Source organism: Peromyscus maniculatus, chromosome 10 (genome assembly GCF_049852395.1).
Source record: "Peromyscus maniculatus bairdii isolate BWxNUB_F1_BW_parent chromosome 10, HU_Pman_BW_mat_3.1, whole genome shotgun sequence".
Classification (NCBI taxonomy): domain Eukaryota; kingdom Metazoa; phylum Chordata; class Mammalia; order Rodentia; family Cricetidae; genus Peromyscus; species Peromyscus maniculatus.
Genome location: NC_134861.1, coordinates 86,562,785 through 86,582,706, shown reverse-complemented (window position 1 = coordinate 86,582,706; position 19,922 = coordinate 86,562,785). Strand labels below are relative to the sequence as shown.

The window sequence follows — 19,922 nt, the reverse complement described above, 5'->3', positions numbered from 1 at the left end:
TCTTTTAGTCGGACGTGTTCAATTTTCTGAGACTGTGGATTTCCCCCGTAGTTTATAACTTATTGTGTTACATGTTGATTTACTTTAAATTATATTGATTGGGAAGTTGTCACTAATTCATTTAAAACACATATTGAGTACTACGCCGAGTCCTATGCTGGGTCCTAAGTATACAATGGGTGAACAATTAATCTCAATCTTTGTTCACAAACTTCTTAGGGGAATTCTAACTGCATGTTAAAGTTATTAAAATAACCGCAAGAATAGCACTAAAAGTTAGTAGTCATGCCCTGTCCCAAGAGATTTTGATTTCAGTGGAATGCATGGATGGAACAATCTCCTACACAGGATGTGCTAGAATGAGGGCTGCATCCAGAACCACATTCAGGAGTCTTAACCATCTGCCCAACTCCAGGCTTCATGCTAGGCTGTGTGTTAGAACCTGGGTACTTTCAAAATTACCAATGTGGAGCCTTTTCCCGTCTCATCTTGGATGGAAGCTCAGAGGCTGTTCTAAGAGAAGGTCAATCGTTCCATTCTGCAAGGAAGCTCCTTAAGCTCAGGGAGGAAGTAAACAACTCAGTGGGTTCAGGAAGTCCCTGGAGCCAACCATATTCCCTAGGCTTCTTCATCACCAAGCATACATAAGCCACAAGGACTCCTCAGAGACACGGTCAGACAAGCTGAGCCACTGGAAAAAGCAGAGACCAGCGGAGGCACCCGGAAGAAGCTCAAGCCAACTTGTGCGGCCTGGGAAGGACACTCCAACCTCTGAGCTGCCTGCAGGCTGTGCAGTGTGCTCTGGGGTTCCAGCTTTTGTGAGCTGTCACCCATGCTGGAGCGGGCTGTGGTGATACGGTTGTCTTTGTGTCATTTCTCTGCCTGTAAGTAATTCCTCACCCATATTGCTGTAAGCAACCTCAATAACACTCGTGAATGTTCCAAGCTGGTCTTTGGTGGGAGCCTTACTTTGGTCTGTTGTCAGTTCAGGTTGAGGTTGAGTAGATGTTTGCTCAGGTCTCCACAGGAGTGGTGTCACACGAGAGTGGGCTTTATCACTTTCCTGAACACTTACCTCTTAAGCAGGGCTGTGGCAGTCACCTGCACAGGGGCGTCTGCTCATCAGGTAGAGCTGTGCCCTTCACTCGTGGATAACCAAAAGTTAATGCAGCCAGAGCTTTGGGAAATTAAAAAGAATCAGAAATGAGACAACAAACTTAAGAAATAACCATATATGTCCACAGGGGAAGGATAAAGCAGGATTTTTCCTATTTGGAGTGTTTATGGTTTCATAGGCCACATTCCTTCCTCACTCCCTCCCTCTTTCTTGCTTGTGACAATTCTTACAGGATATGATTGGCTAGACTATGGTAGATGTTTTACACACACACACACACACACACACACACACACACACACACACACACACACAACTTTTCCCTTAGACTGCTCTACTAAAAAGGGCCTCTTTTCAACCTTGACTTGAGAAAACTATAAGTCATCATATAAATTCTTATGCCTTGGGGGAAAGGGGGAGAGGTGGGGGGGAGAACAAGGGAATCCGTGGCTGATATGTAAAATTAAATTTAATAAATAAATTTTAAAAATGAAACAATTCTTATGCCGAAACTTATCCTTGTGGAACCTCAAATTTAATATTATACAGCTTGGTTTCAAGCAAGAGTATTATGCACCATATTTCCTCTCCTTCTATGGGCCTGTATTCAAGGAGTGAATTTATGGCCTTTTTGAATAACCTTAGTAAAGTGCAAAACATCACAGAACTCTAAAAAAAAAAGTTAAGCCTTTTTCAAAGACATCTGTGGGGCAGACAATGGAAGCCAGGGTTATTCTTTGGTCCTCAGCCCCCCATCTGTTGAGTAGGATATGTTAACAGGACAGGGGAGGCGTGGACATATACTTGAATGGCTCCACTAAGCCAGAATCAACTTTTCGGTCATAGCTCATCACTAAGCCTGCCAGGCCCACAGCTGGGGACAAGAGTGTCAAATGTACAGCAAGCTGTTGTCATGCAAGGTAGAATTATACATTTCACAACACCACGGACAAATGTTTTGCCACCAGCTGCTGGCTACACATTTTGTGGTGGTGATAGTGGTGGTCGTGGCGGTGGCGGCCGTGGTGGCCGCGGCAGCGGTGGGGGGTGATAGTGGTGGTGTATATGAATGTAGAACCCAGCAGGTCTCATATTCAAAGTACACCTCACTGCAAATGATCTCTCTCTGCGCTCCGTAGGGAGGACATCCGGGATCAAAAATAGCTTGAAATTCGATCAATGGATTGGAGTTGTCCTCTGCTCCCTCCTCCCTTTTCGTGAACTGGAGAATATCTTCCATTAAGCCACACAATTGCACTGGAGACAAATAAAGCCCTTCTTTAGAATGTTATCCTCCCCTTGCTCTTTCAGCACAGATGTTTCCTAACTTTTTTTGTGCCTCATTCACAGAGCGGTGTGGCTGTTTTTCCTCTCTGTTCTTCTCAGTGATGACAGTATTGAGTGGGCTGGGAGAGACAAGAGAAGCACCATCAAAAGCCCCCACTCCGGTCCATGCTGGGTGATGTTACCCCAGCACATTTCATGGTGGCAGCTAGCAGTCGCTACCTGCTTTGAAGATTCCGAGAAACTCTGTGGGTTCCTAACAGGCCGTGTTTGTGGTTAGCCTCGGTTGTCCCAAGGGTTCACTGGGACACAGTAGTTCCTCGTTGGATGCTTGTTTTAGTGGATCTGTTGTTGGTGGGGACAGAGACACAGCTCCATGCTACCACTTGCATTGACCTGAGGAGAGTACCCCTGTTCTTTCAGGAACCTCAACTCAGGCCCAACCAGGGTTTGTGGCTATGACAGAGAAAAGAACTTCAGGACAAGCCAGTTTGAAGAAGCAGTGGAGACTTTATGAAAGCTAGCTTTAACATGAGGGCTAAAAAAAGGAGAGATGGTCAGAAAGAAAGACACACGCAGTGGGGGCACGGGCCGTCCAAGGCAGGACAGCAGAAAGATATAGTCAAGTGCAGGCAGTGGCTTCCAAGAGAAAGTGATTTCAGGGTCTCAGCAGTAGTCATGGATACCATTTTGGTGTTCCTCAAGTTACTCCTAAAACGTTGCTGAGACATGTGGCGATATGTTGTGTACCCCAATAAAGCTTGCCTGAAGATCAAAGGACAGCCACTAGATTAGACACAGAGATCAGATAGTGGTGGCACACACCTCTAATCCTATCACTCGGGAGGCAGAGCTCCACCTGGATCTCTGTGAGTTCAAGGCCACACTGGAAGCAGGGCCAGGCAGTGGTGGCACATGCCTTTAATCCCAGTACTGGGAAGCACACGTGCCTTCAACCCCAGGAAGTGTGGCAGGGCAGAGAATGGAATATAAGGCATGAGGAGACAGGAACTAAGGCAGTTCAGCTGAGACCTTTTCGGGTGAGGACTCAGAGGCCTTCAGTCTGAGGTTTCATAGAGTTGGTGAGGTAAGAGGTGGTGGCTGTGGCTTGCTCTGCTTCTCTGATCTTTCAGCTTTTACCCCAATATCTGGTACCGGGTTTTGTTTTGTTTTCTTATTAAAAGACCATCTAAGATTGGAACAATGGAGAAACCCTTCCCTCTTGTCTCTCCTGATAAGGGAGCTTGTAAGGTGGTTCCGCAAGCGCTTGGGTGGAATAAGAAATAATCTAACAAGGTAACACTAGGGGCCACTACACTGTACAATGGTTTAAGAGATGCCATTTTCCTCTAAATAAGGCTTCTGGTGAGATTCCTAGAAAACTGCACGCTTGTAGCTGGAAAGAGAGAGAGGATTCTGCCAACTGTGATGGAATTTCTGCTTAGCTGCTTGTGAGGGAGTTTAACCAGATTCCCGGGCAGAGGGCTCCTCTCTTTTCTTACACACCCCAACTTTCCCTGTCTTTGTATCCTGCTTCCAACCCATTTGTAGTATTCTCTAAGCCACAGACTTTCCCTTACTGTTAACATTTCCTTTCTGCAGGCCTATACGATGCCATAAATACTTTAATATACTTAAGTATGTTAAACATACCTTTTTTAATTAAGAAAGTTTTTATTCATTTTACATACCAATCACAGATCCCCCTCTCTTCCCTCCTCCCCTCCCCAGCCTCCTCCCCCTAATTCCCTTCTACAAGAAGGTAAGGCCTCCCATGGGGAGTCAGCAGAGCCTGGTACATTCATTCAGTTGAGGCAGGTGCAAGCCCCTCCCCCTGCCTCAAGGCTGTGCGAGGTGTCCCACCATAGGTAGTGGGCTCCAAAAAGCCAGCTCATGCACCCTACTTTAATGCCTGGGTAAGCTCCAATTCAACGTTGGTAGCTCCTGGGTCTTTTGATATATTGGAACAAAAACAAAAGCACAGAGAAAATACTTAGCAAAAGCATGAGCCATCAACACATCAAAAATTCATCAAGTCAATGTGCTGAGGAAGGAGTTAGCTGGGAACCAAAGACTGTACACCTGCCTCTAAATTCTCCTGATGCTACTCTTCCTGTAACTTTTAAACTTCCCGTGTCTGTAAGTTTGTAACTAAGTTCACGGAACACACTTGCACTTAGGAATGGCTGCCCCAGAGCCTCAGGAGTGGACAGGACAGTTTCAGCCCACTTTGTACAGCCCTTTCCAATGCCACCGCTGTCACCAACGCCACCACTGCCGTTGCCACGACTTATTGAGCAACCGAAAATGTCACAGGCATTGCAGGGAAAACCGAAAATATTTGATTTAAGCCTTACCACAAATATCCGAGGTACCTGTTATTATGTCCAATCTCCAAGGTGAGAAAGTGGAGTCTTTAATAAATGTCAAGCAGTGAACACGAGAGCAGAATTCGAACCACATCAAAACATCTCCATGGCAGAGCAGCAGCATGAAAGGGGTGGAGTCAGCGAGGCTGGTCCAAATCACTCCACCAGGCTGTCAAGCTACCCATGAGATTCCACATGCGGCTAGCAGTGTTCTGCAGATACACAGCTAATGTTCATGTGATGCTGGCTAATTTAAATCGAGTGCATTTGCTTTTAAGGAACTATGCTTTTTAGAAAGATCTTGAGAATATCACTTGAGAAATCTCAGACAATTCTCTGAGAGATGAAGTTGCCACTCATGCAAGTATATTTGCAAACTTCAACAAACATTTAGTGCTCTGCATCCTTCGAAGGCCACTGTGTTGTTCAAAACAGAGTGTAGGAGGAGCGATCTGTGCCTGGAACCTCAGCAGCAAACCTGCCCATGTATGGAGAGGTGCAGGTCTCCTGTTTCAAATGCTGGTCTGGAAATTCATTTCACCCAAGACTCTGCTTCAGCCAAGTGCTTTGCAACCTCACATTTTCTGATACATAAACTTCATGAATTAACTGCCAATTGACAGCATCCCAAACTCCTTTATGACGACACCTGTTTCCCCAGGCTTTTCCTGGGAGTAACACTTGTTATTCTCTAAATAGTTCAGTCTGTTTTCCAAAACCGTTCAACTTTAAAGCAGGGTCCATACATTTGAATTACATTATTGCATGTGCTGCAATAGCAGAAAGTGTAGAAGGAAGGGGCTTTGTAAGATGTAGGTATGTATTTTAATGCAGCGATATCTAAGGAAGTGTGCACCAAGCTGTAAACATAGCAGTATTTATCTCAGGATAGTATAGTTCCTATTTCCTTTGTGTGCTCGTGTGAGTGTGTACGATACATGCATGTGGTACTTGCATGTGGAGGCCACATCAGGATATTTGGTGTCGTCTTCTACAGCTCTCTGCTTTATTACCTTGAGACAGGGTCTCTCCTTGAACTGGAAGCTCGCCACATTGGCTATGCTGGCCGGCCAGGGAGCTCTTGGGATCTGCCTGGTTTCGCCACCTGATGCTGGGGTTCCAGGCTGGTGCAGTCGTGCCTGGCTTTTTTCTTTTTTCTTTCTTTTTTGCTTTTTTGAGACAGGCTTTCTCTGTGTAGCTTTGGAGCCTGTCCTGGAATTTACTCTGTAGCCCAGGCTGGCCTCGAACTCACAGAGATCCACCTGCCTCTGCCTCCCGAGTGCTAGGATTAAAGGCGTGCGCCACCACCGCCTGGTGTGCCTGGCTTTTTTACGTAAGTTCTAGGGATTCAGAGCGAGGTCCTCAGGCTTGCAGAGCGAGGTCCTCAGGCTTGCAGTGCGGGTGTTTTACCCACCAAGCCAACTCCCCAGCCTCTGCTTTCTGTTTTCCAGTATTGTCTGTCTAACTAGTATTCTCTATAGTGAATTTGAATTTCCCCCCAAACAAAGAAGGCGGACCTGGCAGCACCCGTCTGTAATCCCGGAACTCAGCAGGCAGGCACGCAGGGATCACTCCCATTTTTGGCCAGTCTGTTCTCCGTAGTGAGACCTAGGTCAGTTAGGGCTATTTAGTGATACTCTGTCCAAAACAAAACAAAGTGAAATACCTAAATACAAAGCAAAATAAAACACAAGAAAGCTTTTAACATTTGGGAGCAGACAGTAAGAAGGGGCAAAGGGCTGGTGAGACAAATTGGAGCTACATGAGGCATAAAGCAAATGTGTATTTTGACCCCTAACTCTGAAGAGCGAAGCTTCAGCCCAGACTCATGTCCTTTCTCTAAAGGGGCCATCGCTTCCTGGCTCTCGATGAGAAATCCTTAACACCTTGCCCCATAGTCCATCCTCTTAGGATAGAGACCTTTGCTGGGTATGCCAACTTCTCAGCTTGGAAAGTCTCAGTGCACATTTTTCTGGTCTCTCCACGGTCTGGGCTGACAGTGTGAACTCTGCCAGTGGGTCCCTGAGGGGACTTGCTGGTAATGTTCCCAGGGAGCAGCTTTTGGGAAAGATTTTCTTCCTTCTAAAAACAGATGGGCAGGGAGAAAAAAAAGCCCCCAAACTTGCTTTTTCTTTGTCTTTTGATGGAACTGAGATGTCACAGTCTTCTTGATCCATAAGAGAACAAACTTGTCAGCAAAAACCAACTTACTATAATCAATAGACCAGTAAGATTACAAACAAACAAACAAACAAACCTTGGATGACCTCAATAATCTAATTGTGCATCAAATACTCTCAAAATTCCTTGGCTCCAGATTTCTTACAACTTGAATTAGCAAACTCTTATTCTTTTTGTGTGTACATGTATGAACATACACACATGACCATGTGGGCGTGTATGGGCAGACCAGAGGTCAAGCTTGGGTGTAGCTCCTCAGGTACCATTCCCTTGTTATTTGGGGGGAGGGGGTTATTTGGGATCCAAAGGACAGGATCTCCCTTGGAGCTTGCCAAGTAGGCTAGGCTGGTTGACCAGTGAGCCCCAGAGACCTGCTGATCTCCCCTTCTCCAGGTACAAGTGTGCAACCCCCCAACGGGCTTAGAAACGAACTATTTATCATACATGGACATGTGCATACCTGCGGTCAGAGGACTCAGAGTCTGTTCTCTCCTTCTACCATGTAGGCTCTGGTGACTGTGACTTCAGGCCTGGTGGCAAGCCCCTTCACCTGCTGAGCCATACTGGTGGCCCACATACTCAGCTTTTCAAGGGGGAATTCTCAGACCTGAACTCATCTCAGGTCTTTACGCTCCTGTGGCAAGCAGTTTTCTAACTGAGCTAAGTCCACAACCAAGAGCTTTAAGCCGCTTTTTAATTATGTAGTCTCATAACCATTTCCTCCTCCTCCTCAGTTAATAAAGCAAAAGTCTCTATGGGTGTCAGCACATACTGTCCTGTGTCCAGGAGGCAGGCTGACGTCACTGGTTCTTCATTCTCTTTGTCTGCTTGGACCCCAGCTGGCTGCGTGCTGAGACACATGATGAGGCCTGTGGGGAGGGGAAGGACAGGATCCTTTCAATTATGTTACATAGAACATATTGCCCCAAATGCTTTTCCATTGCAAGATCCAAAGCATTTGGTGTTTAGAGGATCTTGGTGGGACACAGTCCAAGGGCCCTAATGGAACTTAGGAAGTACCAGTATTGCATGTAATTAAAAAGTTTCCTAATCTCTTGCAGCATTAGACCAAGAATATACCCAGGCTACAGCTTGTAGGAATATTTTCATCTGTCAATTGAATACACGATGGTACAATGTAACTATGAGTAGAGTGATATCGATGTTAATTTTATAATGTTAATTACAGCAGTACTTCCATTTATTAGAAATTTTAAAAGAAATTGTATGTTCTATGTTTGGACAAGACTTACCACACATGCTCCTCTGAGGTCTCTCCACACAGCATGGGCTTGTAAGGTCTATCTGATGAAGAGGCTGGTTCAGAGACCACCAAGGAAGAGAAAGCAGCGTCCGAGTGGGAGAATACATCACAGTTATTATTTAATGTGAGCAGGCACATGCGCCTGATTTGGGCTTCCTTAAGAAAAATGTCGGGGTGCTGAAGCTTTGGCTCAGTGGTTAAGAGCACTGGCTGCTCTTGCAGAGCACCAGGGTTCATTTCCCAGCACTCACGTGATGGCTCACAGCCATTTGTTACTCTAGTCCCAGGAGATCCGATTCTCTCCTCTGACCCCTACAGGCAGCAGGCATGCTTGTGGTGCAGAGACTTACACACAGGCGAAGCATCCATACACATAAAGCAAATAAATAATAGAATAAAATAAAAAGAAAAATGTTGAGCTGGGCATGGTGGTCCATGCCTTTAATCCTGGTACTTGGGAAGCAGAAGCAGGTAGATCTCTGTGAGTCTGAGGCCAGCCTGCTCTACATAGAGAGAACCGGGACAGCCAGGGCTGTGCGGAGAGACACTGTCTCAAAAACAACAATAGCAACAACAATAACAACAAAAAGGAAAATGTCAAGCTGGACCAGTCTTTGCCTTTCCTTTTCTGTGGCAGCCTCTTCCCATTCCAATCTGAAGGGTGTTGGTGCTGCGGCATCAGATGGCCAGAGACTAGTGATTTATAATTCGGTTCTTCTCATCTGAAGGCCTGGAGGTCTATGGTCGAGGGGCTCACGTCTACAAGGGTGTGAGAGAGCCAGGCCCACAGGACTTGAACTTGCTTTATAACAGCCTGCTTTTGGGATAATCAGCTTCCTTTCACAATAATATCATGAGTCCTTCCGGAGGGCAGTGTCTTCTGACTTAATCACCCCTTCAATGTCCCACGTTCAACACTGTTTTGTGTTGATGTTGGAACGTAGGAATCACAGTATTTCTTCCATTCTCTGGTTGTACTTTATTAATAAATGTAATTGAAAATGTAATTCACCAATAAAAGGGCTCACAAAGCAGTAACATGATATAATGGTGTCTGTGTGTGTGTGTGTGTTTAAAAAAATATTTAGATATAGCCCAGTGTAGTTTAGGCTGGAGGCTGGCCTTTATTTCCTGGTGAATAGTCTTTTGTAAGTCAGCAACTGGTTCTCAGAATCATGGCATCAGGCCAGGTTCTGGGCATCAAGAGACAGACGAGTGTATGTGTGGAGTGTGTGTGTATGTGTGTAATGTGTGTGTATGTGGGTGTGAATGTATGTGGTGTGTGTATATGTGTGTGTATGTGTAGGGTGTGTGTGTGTGTGTGTGTGTGTGTGTGTGTGTGTGTGTGTGTGTGATGTGTTTGTGTGATCTATAGGTAAGGAATTGACCCCGAGTAGTCATTGTATGGTTTTTGAGAAGGTTGGTATTTCTCATGCCCCTGCTTCTGGGAACTGGGATGCCCTGCCTCACATCTGCAGTCCTGATTCCACAGGCTCTCCTATTCTGAAGAGTCAGATGACTTCCGTTGGTCACAGGAGAAAGGTCCAGCTGTGAGGGCAGCATCCGGGCAATACCGCAGGTCAGAAAGCTGTGACCAGTGGAAAAGGAAAGAGAAAGTGGCCTCAAGGAGCAAATGGCCAAAGAGGAAGTGCTACTTGTGGTGGTAATCTAATTGTACTGAATTATTATTTTGATTGTATGTTAATAAATAAAGTTGTCCGGGGGTCAGAGCTATTAGAGCCATAGCAAGAGTGTGGCGGTGGTGGCACACGCCTTTAATCCCATAAGATCTCTGTGTGTTCAGGGATACAGTCAGCATTGGAGACATATGCCTTTAAGACCTAGGGGGCTGTACATTCAGACAGTGACGAGGCAGTCATGTGTTTGGGTTTACAACCAATGAGAAGGCAGAACAACATACTATAAAAAAACGAACCGACAGGAAGTAGGTCTCTTTTCGCGAAGCTGGGACAGCAGGAAGAAGGGTGAGATTTTAGCTCTGAGCTCTGACTTCTCGGCTTTCTCTTTTACATTGTTTCTGTGTTTCTTATTTAATAAGACGGTTGGTTACATCTACAAATGGCGCCCAACGAGTTGGCAAGAGTTTCTACCTAAAACCTGAGAAAAGATTCTAAAACGGAGCTAAAAAGAGCTTCCTAATTGTCTCTCTCAAATGAGTGGCAGCCTGCTGGTTTGAGCTACTGGCGGGTTCCTAGCATGCATACTCGATCTGCAGTATGGCAGGAATGAGGCCTCTGCAAGTGGCACATTAAGCTGCATGGTGGATTTAGCCTTTACTAGTACAAAACAAAAAAAGGAGGTTTCTGGGCTACATGCTGCTTGGATAAAAGCATAGACCCACGATGGATCCCAGAGCTGGCAGAAAACGTACCACCGCCATGTTGGGAAGCTGAAGTGGGCGGAGCCAGCAGCCACAGCGCCATTTCAGGCTTAGAAGGCTGCAGTTTAAAGCAATAGGCTCAAGGTAATATAAAACATAAGCCACATAAAGATGGCTACCACACAGAGAATCTGGATTATGTTCTCTTTGATATTCGTAACTGAAGAGAAACATTTGATTGCAAAAGCTGTTGAGTTATGCCAAAATGTGTATTTTAAAGATACCTTAACTTCAAAATTTGGATGTAAGGATATGTTGCTTTGGAAAGGAGGCTCTGCTTTTGTTTCCACAGAAAGCCAGAGGCTATGGATTTGTTCCAGATTAAGATACATCAGGTTTGACCAGCCAAGACCACCTGAAAGGTCTCTGATGACACCATGGCCCAGATGATCCAACATCCAGAATCGTTTCAAGGCAACTGGCTCAGACGATACGGTCTCACGGACTACTCCATGATCCTAAAATTTTCTTTGTGTCCCCATAAGATACAGCGCCCCCCTCCAGCAGGAAGTAGTAAGAGAAGCTACGCCCAAATTCCCAAATATACCAAGCTGACTTTGGAGATGTGTAAAAGTTAAAACCTTCCTTTAAAAAAAAAGAAAGGGGAAGTGCTGTGGGACGGTCTGTATGTCAAATTGCTCTGATTGGTCAATAAATAAAACACTGATTGGCCAGTGGCCAGGCAGGAAGTAGGTGGGACAAGGAGAGAGGAGAATTGTGGGAAGCAGAAGGCTGAGGCGGAGAGACACTGCAGCCGCCGCCATGACCAGCAGCATGTGAAGACGCCGGTAAGCCACCAGCCACGTGGCAAGGTATAGATTTATGGAAATGGTTAATTTAAGATAAAAGAACAGTTAGCAAGAAGCCTGCCACGGCCATACAGTTTGCAAGCAATATAAGTCTCTGTGTTTACTTGGTTGGGTCTGAGCAGCTGTGGGACTGGCGGGTGACAAAGATTTGTCCTGACTGTGGGCAAGGCAGGAAAACTCTAGCTACATCTAGCTAGTTTCATCCCGAGGTTAGAGGTTAGGGTAGGCCTGGAGGAATGGGCCCCCTGGGGTTAGCAAGCAGGCACAGAATTCCAGAAGGGCCACTGCGGAAGGTGATGCAAAGATAGGTTGCAAGGGGAGGAGACAGGAAGATGGCTGAAATGACACACAGAGGAGGGTGATTGAGGCAAGGAAGAGAATGGTGACCTGATTACTGGATGACCCTGGGAGTGGCTGTGCACCAGGCACTTGCTGTGGTCACCCTCCTTGCGTGGTGCCTACTGCCTGTCTCAGAGGTTCGGCTCGCTCTGTTGGACTGAGTGGGAGGATGAATGCTCTCTCTACGGAGCCAAAAGATCAGGTGCAGGGGAGGCTTGAGAATCAAGACGCTAACTCCGTGCTTGGAAGGGATGAGGAAGCAAGCAGCGTTGGGTTTGAAGCTGCTTTTGAGAGCAATAGGACCTTTCTCAGTCCAGTTGTGCTTGAGCCAAGGACTTAAGGTTCTGGAAAGGCAATGGCCACCCACAGTCAACTGAGATGGTAGTGGCTCTTGACTCCATCGTCTCACCCTTACAGGTACATGGGAATAAGCAAAGTGGGACACGCTTTATTAGAAATTAAGGAAAAGTGAGGAAGTGGGTGGTGTCCCCAGGAGACAAAAAGCCACTGAACTTCTTTGTCTAGGGACTTTTATGGGACTCGTGGCAGGGACTGGGAAACGACTGAGGTAATGTCATTAGGTGGCCAATTTGAGGGCCCCACACTGTAGGCATGTTCTGGCGCCTTGAGGGAGAAGGTCTCACACTGATCGCGAGTTGCCTGCATGGGTAGGGGAGCAGTCATGCTGGGAACTCGCCAACAGCCTGCTTCCGCCTGTGTCTTGCTTTCCTCTTCCCCTTCGCTTACTTACTGGCCAACAGCCTCCTAGTGTTCGACCTCACGGGCAGCTGCTACTCACGCTGGGCTCTTTGTTCTCCTGCTTACATGACCAGTCCAGAGCTTTACCATTGAGTTAGCTCCTGCCACAGCAACCAAGATGCGGACCCAGTTACGCTCGGTTACCTCGTCTTTAACTCCGTGTTCACAGGGCAGTCTGCTGGGGGTGGGGGAGTGTCTCTTTCTTGAACTAGGGGGAGGCTTTTGAGAAGCCGCTCTTAGAATTTAGCCCACTACAATTAGGTGCATTAGAAGCAAGACAACATGAAAAGGTAGTAATGACTTGTCTGTGTGGCCCAGGGAAGCCGTTCGGTAGGCCTGCGGATACCGGTCTTTGCCTTTTAGGGCCCATGTCTGCCCCTTAAACAGGCCAGCTGGGCTATCTTATATCCACTTGCAAGCTTAACAACTCCAACAGCACTCTGGGCTTCTTATCACCCTAACCTTTCTTTTAGCCCCAGAGCCTGCCTTCATCGTGATGTTTATGAGCAACCTGCAGTTTTTGTCATAACCCCTTTCCTCTACTGCCCACAGGGAGCCGGCTCCAGCCTCAGTTTGATCTGAGGTGATGGGAATCTGGGATGCTCACGAAAGGAGGTGGATAATCAGAAGAAACAGTGACTTTCTCACTGCCTCAAATCCTTGAAACTACCCAAGTGGGTTTTCTATAATTTATTGCAATGGCAGTATAAAATTGTTTTGCTTGAATAATGAGGAGCACACAGGGATATTTGGGCTGCATTATTAATTCTTTGATAAAGGACTGGTTAAAAATCGTTATTTTTATACCTCGTAACTTCTTTTTTGTGATTGTAGTATTTAATAATGTAGTGAAATGACAAACTTTACTAACTTCAAGTGGTTTCTTTTGATCACATTTTAAAAATAATGTCAGGGATAGGAATCATGGATTAGAACATAGTGAGTTTTTAAAGAATCAGAAGTGGTATTGTTTGAGATGAAGGGAAACATTCTCTTTTCTAAAGAATTACAAATAACACATAGAGAATATTTGAAAATTTTATTTTGCCACCAACATAGCAATGATCAGTATAGACAAATGTCATTTGGTGATCATCAGTTAATGGATGAAAAGCTTTCAGGGGAAAGAACATTCACACCATCATTTATCAAAGTATCATTTATTACTTTGCAAATTACAAAAGGAAAATGTACCTCTCCAATGAAAACATTTGCCAGATTCCTTACCTTAGTGATCAAAATTAGAATGATTAAAAATGAGACATATGCTACCTAATGGAATGTAGATAATGAAACATCACTTACATGGCGCTGCCCAAGTCTTTTCAAAGTGCTTAACCCAAATCAAAGTTCAGGGAGATGATTTCAGACAGGAGACTCGTTGGACATGCCATCACGGTTACGGAGTGACAAGGGGAGTGGGGAGGCAGGTTTGTACGAGAACTGTTTCAAAGAAAGAAGATCAGGGAGATGTGGCAACAGATGCAACGTGTTATCCTTGAGTAGATCCTGGATGCAAGAGTGAAAACGGCATTAAGAACTTCATCGGGTCAACCACAAAGTCTGAGTGTGGGTTGCTGTCTGCAGATTTCGTTAACATGAAATATTCTGAGCTCAGGAATGGTGATGTGCTCATGTGGGGGAATGCTTGTGTTATTTAGAAGTGAGTGCTCAAATGTGTACGGCTAAAGTCTCACCATAAGTGTAATTTTATGTGACCATACACACAACAAAAGAAAGACAGAGCTAATGAGTTAAAAATGTTCAAAATTAAGGAGAAAGGAAAGCTGCATGGGCGGCCTTTTATCTACCTTCAATTTTTCCGTAGGTTCGAAAATCTGCAAGATGCTAGTTATCACCCAGAGTAGGCTATCTGAAGCCAGGTGGTTTCAATAAATTATCAAGACACAACACTAGTGGCCATAGAAGTTCCTGTAATTCCTGTCCTTTGGAAGGATCCTGACAGTATCTATTACATGTCAGCACCCCCAAAGGGGAGACTGTAGCCAATGAATTAGTGAATGTCTGCAGACACTTGCTGTTATGGCTGGTTTTCAAATGCCTGGATTAGAGGGCACAGATGAAAAAAAAAAAAAAAAGAAATAAACACAACCGTGCTCTTAACTTAGTACTGTTATTGACAGCCCCAGCTGCTGAAAGCCTATCCTGGGTGAGACGTGAGAGAGGCCACGTTAGCAATAGGAGCCTGTACACAGGTCCCTATTTGTGTTAGAAAGACCAGGCTCATGCTTTGAGGGGACCACACAAAATGTGTGTATGGGAGAAAGAATCAAAAAGAAAATGGATATAACCGAATAATCCTATTTATAGTAGATACACGGTTACTGTTGTGTTTGGCTAAAATCTATTATTTACCCTGTGATATAGGTTCTAAGTACAAGGGGTTTAAATCAGTGGTTTTCAACCTATGGGTTGTGACCCCTTTGGGAATTGACCGACCCTTTCACAGAGGTCACCTAAGACTATCAGAAATATCAGATATTTACATTATGATGCATTACAGTAGCAAAATTACAGTTATGAAGTAGCAATGAAACAATGTTATGGTTGGGGTCACCACAACATGAAGAACTGTATTAAAGGGTGGCAGCACTAGGAAGGTTGAGAAGCACTGGTTTAAATAGTTAGGATTTTTTTATTTTCTTTACACTGGGAAAGACTTTCTTGGAACTGCAAGGTTACATGTGCCATGAGAGTCAGCTGAGAAGATGATGAAGAAACGCAGAATCAGTGACAAAATTCAGTTTTCTCAATTTCCTGCACTGTGCTCACCCACACAAGTCCCAGGAGCTCAGGAATCACCCACACAAACATCGCTGTGATTTAAAAAAAATTAATTTTAAAGACCAAGAACATTTACTCAACAGCAATCACCAATTTTAGAATTACAACATACAATGGGCGAAAGCAAGCTTTGCAGTGTTTCCAAACTCTGGAATGGTACTCTTTAAGATTCAGAGATGAGTCAGTATTCCATTCCCAGGAACTCTCAGAAGTTCCAAAACTATGGCTATTGAAAACATTTTCCTAATAATCTTCACACCCTCGTATTTGGTTTGCTGAACTTCTTGTCTAAAGAGTAAACTGCACCAGTTTGTGTGATTTTCATTTCAATGCCTGGTCATTTATTTGTGACTCTTGAAGACTTCTGTTTGACTGGACTCAGAAGTGGAAGCTCCCAGCGATGACAGCTGGCATCCCTTGGCAATCTGTTCCTGCTGTTTTCTTTGGCTTCCTTCATGGCTTGACCAAAAGTTTAGCATATTTTGCAGCTTCCTCCTTGGTTTTCTTAGTGTGCTGTTTCTTCAGAGCAGTATGTAGGCGTTCGTGTTGCAAGACACACGGAGTAACAAGACACTGGGTTCTGGGTGCTTTGGTCGTGTGCTTCTGATCTTCCATAGTTAAAGGCTTTCTAACATGTACTTGTGGACATCATCATCTTTAGAGAGATTGAAAAGTTTTCAGATGCTGTTAGCTCTTTTGGGCCCCAACTCCTGAGGCATCTGTCAGTCTAGGAATTTCTTAATTCCTTCCTTCCTTCCTTCCTTCCTTCCTTCCTTCCTTCCTTCCTTCCTTCCTTCCTTCCTTCCTTCCTTCCTCCCTCCCTCCCTCCTCCTTCCTTCCTTCCTTCCTCTTCCTCCTCCTCCTCCTCCCCTTCTCTCCTCCTTTTTTCCTCCAATATCTAAGTTGAGAACAGTCATATCAAATCATGTCAAATCCCCCACACTTGTGCGTCCTCTCTCTGGTTCTCTTTGGTTTATAAAAAGAATGCCCCTCACTTAACAATTGACTTACTCTGCTGTGGGTCAAGACACCCAGCTTCAAGGGAAAATCTTGATGCTGTTTTCACAACTGATTCGAATTGCATAACCCTTCCACTTTCCACCCAGAGCGTCAGCAGCTACTTCTGTGGCCGTGCACTTCTCATAGAAAGAATGAAGCTTTCGTTCATCGTCCACTTTAGTGAGTTTCTGACAGCCAATGTTTGGAAAGGAGATATTCATCTTGACACAGCTGACTGCCCAGTCAGCAGCATGGAAAAGACCTATATGAAGTGTTTTTAAGACTCACCACAGGAAATCTGGACAGCTATGCATTATCATTAGATACAAGCTTTGAATTAGTGGGAAAAGAGATAGTTATGTGCTTCTCATGTGGTATCAACTTCTGATCTCTCAAGTTTTTCCTTCTTGGGTATAAGCTTCCTTATGTGTGAGAGGCCAGCTCGCACCTTTTAAAAGGGTTCCTATGAGGAGGAGAGAGGGATAAGAAACTTTTAGATAGAAAGCTAGCAAAGAGGAGAAAGACAGAAACACAGAATAGCTTTGGGAGGACTTGGATCAAAACCCAGTGGTCCCTTCTGCCTCTTCAAAAGAGCTTTTTATAACAATGCTAAGGGGCAGGGCAAAAGCTCTCCCCTTGCTAGATCAAAGCACACCTCACAGCCTAGTATGGACCCTTCCAAACACCTGGTAGCCACGCCCATTGTCAAATCATCCCCTTATGCAGGCCTGCTGGGAAAAGCAAGCTCAGATTTTTGGACCCTGAATAAGTTCTAACTAGGAAGCTTCTGTGGGTCTCTACACTCATGAACGTCTCTTTGCAGGTCTGGGACTGTTCTGTTTTCTTAGGATCCAGATAGTGTACTGCCTTTGGTGAGGTTTGTTGTAATCTTGTTCAGATAGTTCATCACTCAGAGGCTCTCCCTGGCTCTTGAATTCCTGACTATTACACCCACTGTCTTGTGAGCCCTCTTCAGGGCCATCTAGACTTGGCTCTAGCCAGAGTTCGATGCAGAAGAAGTTTTTGACATGGCTGTTTACAAAGTGGTTCCATCAACTTCAAAAGAAACAGTTGTTTGTTTATTTTTTGTTTATTTATATCTATGTTTTATATGTCATGGGGTCATTCTCAGGGTGCAGCCTTTACAACTCGACCCTTGCCTTGCTCTGGAGATGTCTTTAATCCTTTCAAGTGAACATGAGTACTTGTTACTTGCTGCCATACCTGGGTGGATATTCTAGAACATAGACTCTTAAACTGTGGGTCCTCACCTGGTACAGGGCTGTATAAGTGAGTGTTAGGAGTGAAAAAAAAAAGTTGGTAAGAGCTTGGCTGCACAATAACCAAAGATTAGTTAAAAAATTAAAGATATATTGGATCCAATAGGCTTTTGCTAGTACTTGACCTGTGTTGCACTGTGGGACTTTACGGCAGCCTTTGTTCAGAACATACAACATAAGCACTTTTTTTTCACTGTGCATGCCATCACACTATGTGACACTCATGAACACTGCCTGAAAGAACCTTGGCTCAGATTCCAGACTACTGTATATTTTGCAGTGTCTTTCCTGTACAGGCCAAGTTTTCTGTTCTTGGAAAACTATAATGGCTTAACTATAGGAAATGAAGCCTTGCTGTTCTCCTACCACCATTTCTTAGCATGTAACTATCTAATTAATATATCTTTAGATTATATTTTGTTAGAACATTTGATTTAAAAACTTGCTGTGTGACTCAAGATGGCAGACTATGACTTGACTACTCACATCTCTTATTTTCTGGATTGGCTCCTTCAGGTCTTTCTGTTCCTTGAGCTCCTCCCTGTGAAGGAGATATATAATGAAGAGTACTCATCACAAGGGAAATCGGGGCTTCTTTGTGATACCAACATGGTAGACTTCGCTGTGGATGTCTACAAAACCCTTCATTCTGATGACATCCCTCATGCTTTGTGAGAAAAGAGACGCACCATTGTCATGCAACTGAGACCACTTCAGGCAGACACAGAACCACTTGTGAAGATCGTTGAAGGTCCAGAAACTATAAGGCCAACGTAGTCAACCAAGGACAGTCGGAAGCTGTTTGCCTGCTTGTCAGACAAGTGTGGGTTTGGTAGGCGTACCTCAATGTATTCTACCAATGTTCCAAACTCCATTGTGAGTGGAAATAGCAGAATATCTTTATATTTTTAGACCTTTGGTTCCAGCAACAGATTGAAATGCTTTAAGTTCACTTGGAAAAAGTGGCCTCTGAAATCTTTATGTAGAACTGGATGCAGCCATGGATGACCTAACGTGGTTAAAAGACCACGGGTGATAGTTCTGAGAGTTCTCCACTTCTGCCTCTTTTGCAGCAAACCTGCCTGCTAGTTTCTGTTTTTTTTTCAACTGCTCCAAAGGCCAAGATAATATTATCGATTTTTTTCTGCTCCCAGCCAGAGTACCTTAATGCAGCATAGAGATTGTGTCCACATATTTTCTGCTATTTGAGCACTGCTGTTATAACAAAGATGTCTGGGATCACTATCAGAGGCTGAAGGAGGTTGTAAAAGTTACCCAGCAGGAGTCTTACACGTACAAAGACCCACTTACAGAACTTGAGTGCTTAAATGGTAACCTTGATTTTGATGGGGCTCAGGAAAAGCCAAGGTGATATGAATTGGTGCTTATGAATGAATTCTTTTTGGCAGTTTGGCTTGAGGACTTCACTGAAAACACCCATCTTTATATCTTTGAGTTTTTTTCTTACTTCCCTGAGTGTTACTATCATAGCAGATAAGCTAAATAATGTAACTAGAGTTTTCCTGCCTTGCCAACAGCCAGGATAAATCTGTCACCTGCCAGTCCCACAGCTGCTCAGACCCAACCAAGTAAACACAGAGACTTATATTGCTTACAAACTGTATGGCCATGGCAGGCTTCTTGCTAACTATCCTTATAGCTTAAATTAATCCATTTCCATAAATCTATACCTTGCCACGTGGCTCGCGGCTTACTGGCATCTTCACATGCTGCTTGTCATGGCAGCAGCTGGCAGTCTCCTTCCTCCTTCCTGTTCTTTTTTTTCTCCTCTCTGTTAGTCCTGCCTATACTTCCTGCCTAGCCACTGGCCAATCAGTGTTTTATTTATTGACCAATCAGAGTAATTTGACATACAGACCATCCCACAGCAGAATAAGGCCCCAGAAAAAGCTGAAAGATGGATTGTGGGTTTGATAAGGAATGCAAGGTTGGATGCCAAGACCGATTCTAAACTGGGCCATATGGTAAAGGGTAACAACCAGTTCTACCTTATCAGCAAGTGACTGAAAAGACAAAAAGTCTTTTATTTATTTATTTTTTTTAGAAGCCAAACGTTGGTCATGAATATTGAAAAGAAACCTAACCAGAACATTAAGTCCGAGCTTCTGGGCTTCTGCTAAAGAAGTACTTTAAAAAAGAAGAAAAAGGAATATAAGAAATACACAATGGCCATTATATAAAGGGTGGCAAGTGTTTTTAGGAGCAACATGTGTGGTACAAAATTTGGAGAATTTAAACAAAATTGACTGTGATTCGTTTTTTAAAAAGTCATTAGATAAATTTTGGCTTGGTGA

The 19,922-nt window shown here is 44.4% G+C and overlaps 1 pseudogene; it reads left to right on the top strand.

The window, feature by feature from the left end:
* The first annotated feature begins 18,066 nt into the window (after positions 1-18,066).
* LOC102918331 (eukaryotic translation initiation factor 3 subunit E pseudogene) lies at positions 18,067-19,706 on the top strand (annotated as a pseudogene).
* Positions 19,707-19,922: the final 216 nt, after the last annotated feature.